At 42.2% G+C, this 4,926-nt stretch overlaps 1 long non-coding RNA gene across 1 annotated transcript; it reads left to right on the top strand.

Moving 5' to 3' along the window:
• The first annotated feature begins 6 nt into the window (after positions 1 to 6).
• On the top strand, positions 7 to 1,892 carry LOC121917951. The gene is made up of 3 exons (XR_006101132.1): positions 7 to 188; positions 379 to 441; positions 862 to 1,892. It is a non-coding gene; the product is annotated as an uncharacterized LOC121917951 (long non-coding RNA).
• Positions 1,893 to 4,926: the final 3,034 nt, after the last annotated feature.

Raw genomic sequence — 4,926 nt, 5'->3', positions numbered from 1 at the left:
TTTTAAAGATGTGACAAATTGATGTATCCTCCACTATCAAATTAATATTTTCTAGATGAAGATGTAATCACAAAAGCATCTCTACTTTGCAAGGACCTCATACAAACTGCATTCTTCCTTTCCAGAGACAGGAGCAGAGGGTGAAGGCAATCACCAGACTGCAGGAAGGCCAGAATCACCAGTCGAGAGTATGTTTTCTGTGATGTGCTGATTTTATGAAAACTGCAGAACTGCAGTCCATCACTTTTAAATATTAAAATATGTGACAAATTGAGGTATCCTCTAATATCTAATTAATATTTTCTAGACCAAAATGTAACCACAGAAAGTGTTTCTACTTTGCAAGGTTCTCACACAAACTGCATTTTACCTTTCCAGGGACGGGAACAGAAGGCGGAGCCAATGACCAGACTGCAAGAAGGCCAGAATCACCAGGTGAGGGTATGTTTTCTGTGATGTGCTGGTTGTATGAAATGTCAAAACAGGGTATTTTTTTAGGGGGGAATGAGGGGTTGTCTACATCAACAAATAATTATGCCTCTAGAGAGTGTATCAGATCCCAGGGTTACCAATGTAAACATTTGCACAACCAGACAGGACATGTAAGATGTTCAGAGATATGTCTAGCTAGACTGTATATACAGTATAACACTGAAAAATCATAGAGATTATCATATTAGTGTTGTGGTGGTTAAACATAAAATATTTTTATTCGTAATATCTCAAATATGATTTCTAAAAATGTGTCCTGGGATCAGATGTATTGTGGCATTGTGTAACTCTGAATAATTATTTGTGTTATTTCCTTTTGAACAAAAGAAATAATATATTCCTTATTGTTTTTTATCTATCCCACTCAAGGTACTCCTGCAGGAATGAGAAATGTTAGGCAAGCTGTTGTTACACAGTCGCCAAAGACTCACCTCCTCCATTCATGGGGCAGAAGAGGAGATCATATCTCTGTAACCATCACGCAAAATGCAAATGAACAGGCCCGCTTGGTGAAAGAGGGTGAGCAATCTATGTCAGATCAGACTTCTAGTGGGATGGCCAATGAAACCTACACTGTAAAACAAATTGTAGAGGTATTAAAGGAAAATGAAATAGCAAGTCGGAGAGACAGGCGTGAAATAATTGCTTGCTTGCACGCTGTCATGGACATAATGAGAAGTCAAAGGGGGAATCAAGATGGCAACTCTTCCACTGTTTCAGCGCCTCAAAATCCCTTGCCACAGAAAAGGAATTATGCAACCCCCACCTCCTTCTTTAGAGGGACCATGTTAAGGAGAAAGAAGAGGAAAATGGCAGGAAAAAAAACATCTTCAGGCATCGCCCCGCCATCGGAAGAAGCTACTCCACCAGCAGATTTTACACAGGTTGGGGATACTGAGGCAGACCCAAGTGCTTACCCCAATGTGGTGGAGGGACTTGAGGAGCAGAGTTCACAGGTAATACCAGTAAGAGGAAGTAGACAGAGGAAAAGGAAGGAAATCTACTCTCCCTGACTCTAGTTATGTCATAATGTTGTCAAGCATAATTGTGTACATAATTGTGTATGGCTTCATTAGCCAAAATCAGAGAGGGTAGGCACCATCTGCTATTATCAAATGAGGTATCTGAACCCTGTTGACGATGATAATAGGGTTCCCAGGGACAAACATTTCTCTGAAGGTGCCAGCCACAGATGCAGGCGAAACGTCAGGAATAAACTCTTCTAGAACATGGCCACAGAGCCCGAAAAACCCACAAAAATCTGTGTACATAACTGTTTAAAATGTTCAAGAAACCTTTTGTTTAAAAAGGAAAAATATGTTTACACTGTTTTTAGAAAAACAAAGTTTAATAATTTTTTAGTGTTAATCTTGTTCAATAAAAAGTTGACTTATAAATAACTGGTGTATGTATATATATTACTTTAACAATCTAACAGAAACAACAGCAGAAAAACGTGTCTATCTTTGGTCCACAATAAGAGAGGTGACAGCTGCACACACACTCTTTTTTACGTCTGCCACTTTTTGCCACAGCTGTTCCTGGGAAACAGGAAATATTAGCTGAGGTGGTGGGTCAATGTCCAGATGGAGAACTTCTCCCCTTGTTTCACATACATTGGGCAGCACAACACATGCAGAAACAACTGGAACGAAGTTCTCCTCTCCCACCATCAGCTTTTCAGCCTGCCAAAGGCCCTTTCCACAACATTTCTAGCCTGGCTCAGGACATTATTAAAAAATAACCTCCCTGCTATCCGATTGTCTGCTGTATGGCTTCATTAGCCAATGTCACAGAGGGTAGGCACCATCTGCTATTATCAAAGGAGGTATCAGAACCCCATTGACGGATATAATAGGATTTCTAGGGACAAAAGCACCTGCATCCATCACTTGACACAGTCCAGAGTACTTTGAACACATGGTTGTCATGTGATCTTCTCATATGGCCAAGCTTGATGTCAATGAAGCGGCCTGTGGTACGTAGTCCCATACATGACTATCAAGAAACCCTGTTTCTGATTGTAATTCTTAACCAACTGGAGGGCATACAGGAATGTGGGTTCCATCCACATCCCCAGCGTAATGCGGGAAGCCTAGTTTCTGGAAACATCCATGATTTAGAAAAAATGGATGAGGTAGTTATAAACATAGTAAGGAACAGTTGTACAAATAGAAAACCAGCGTGTTGTCCACATCTATGTCAATGGTAACAGCATCAGCACAAGAAACAGGAATGGCTTAGAGGTATGTTAATAACTAGTGTTTATGGAATGTATGGAAGCACATCCCATCTGTCAGTTAGCACTCAGAATTTCAGACAATCAACCAGTCAGCTTGATTGATATAATCAACAGCACTTTATTGATAGATCCAGAATCAGACATGTGCCTCACTCAGCTTCTGAGCTGAGACTGACCACACCCTCCCAGAGACAAAGTAACAGAATCCCCAAAAGTCAAATCCTCTCCCAAGCAGAAACCCGCCAAGCGAAGCCCCTCCTGGTTCCCACAGAAGTGAAAGCACATTCCCAGCTCTGAGCGCTCAGAGAGCCAGGCCTTGAAGGCCACTAGATAAGACACCTGGCCCTGTTATGCACTACTATCACTATCTATTCTTCTACTGCAGCTAAAGCCCCATCATCCCCCAACTACTATACTACACTACCTAACCCTATCTGGTAGAATACTAACAGGATTCTAACACCATCCTACAATGCCTCTAATTTCATATACTTCCCACCTATAAAATCAGCACAAATGGTTTCAGGAATTATATCAAAAGTCCAAAATAGCATGAAGATAATCTATTGCAAATAAGATTTTCAGAGAACGCAGCCAAAATAACAAGGTGTACAATCCCAAGTTGTTAGAGAAACGTTGCACTACTAGACAAGTGTAATGTTGCACTAATTACTATCCAATACCATTTACAAATACATGTCATATTATAACAGTGATCGCATGTAGGTTTCCCCCTCCCCAGGACTTTCTAAATATAAATCAATATTCTCTTCTCATGTTAAACACGTGAAACGATGCAGAAATGACAGAATTGACAGAAGCATATATTTTAAGTCACATTCTGATATTGGAAGAAAAACAATTAAAAGTAAACAAACAAACAAACAAAAACCCACTGCCCTAGTATACACCAATCTCATAAATCACAACTGAGGATTCTATCGCTCCCATAGTATTAGCGAGTGAAGAGGGGATTTAGAAAGAAAGCTGACGGAGATTCTCTCTGTAACCAAGCTAGTCCCAACGAACAAAGAAAACCTGGAGTTTAAGTAGGGTTTTTTAGGCCCTGGGGCAAAGTCCAGAGGCATCTTGGCCAAATAGTGGGCATCTTTGATATTTATATGTGTCACTTTGATGTAAGGGCCTCCGAAGGGGGTTCAAATGAGCAGATCCTTGCATCCGCTGGCTTGCAGGAGGTGTCAGACAGAGATGTTGGATGACAGATTTTGGGCTGGTAGGATCTGCATTGACCATGGCACAGGACAAACTCTACATCGGGATGCATCTGAGGACACCATCCAGTCTCTTTGATTCTCTTTAGGGTAGTTAGTTTTCCTCCTTGTCCTTGCTAGTGGATAAACTGCATTAGATCACTCCGGATCTCTTGGGGAACAATCCAACGGGGATTTCCCTCTGCATCTATGGCTCAAAAGACTCCTTCCCTTTGTTCTATTGTGTATTTTCCTGTGCAGTCTTTACCCTCACTCACCAATTCTCTGGTGTCCTTTGACATGTGTGATCCAAGTGTTGTCTCTTGGATTAGATTTGCTACCAGACACCACCTGGAGTGGCAGCAAAGGACACTCATGCTCTGCTCCAGTAACAACCAACCCATAGGGCACAGATGGCTCACCGGTCTGTGTCTGGTAGTCTACCCCTCTCTTGATTAACTCTGTGGTCCAATTTGCAATTCTGGAAATGTGGATCTATCTGTTCTGTATCTTCCCTGACAAGATGTATTTCAGGGGAATGTGTGGACTCTGCACTTTCACTCTTGCTCCTCCTATGATGAATTCTCATTGGGTCAGAGACCACACAACAGCTAATCATGTTTGTTCACAGGGACTGAATTTGCTCTCGGATGCAGAGAGGTTTTGGGAAACATAAACTATAACTCTCTGAGCTCCGTATTGGTTCTAGGAGAGAATACCTCCAATGCTACCTTTTGAAGTGGTTAACTGGATATAAAGGGGTTTCTTGGTATCAGGGTGAGCCAGCCTGGGAGCCTGTGACAAATCTGGCTTCAGAGTGGCAAATGCTTGCTGCTGAGCATCCCCCCGTTCCCAGGCAACACCTTTACAGTTGGTCCTGCTTATACGCGGATTTGCCATGCACGGATTTGAGCATACGCGCATGGCAAATCCGGAAGTTGTCCCCAATGGCGGTGCGCGTGCATGCGCGCCGCCATTGGG

This window comes from Sceloporus undulatus, unplaced genomic scaffold (genome assembly GCF_019175285.1).
Source record: "Sceloporus undulatus isolate JIND9_A2432 ecotype Alabama unplaced genomic scaffold, SceUnd_v1.1 scaffold_2015, whole genome shotgun sequence".
Classification (NCBI taxonomy): domain Eukaryota; kingdom Metazoa; phylum Chordata; class Lepidosauria; order Squamata; family Phrynosomatidae; genus Sceloporus; species Sceloporus undulatus.
This window is presented reverse-complemented; position numbering and strand designations above follow the sequence as displayed.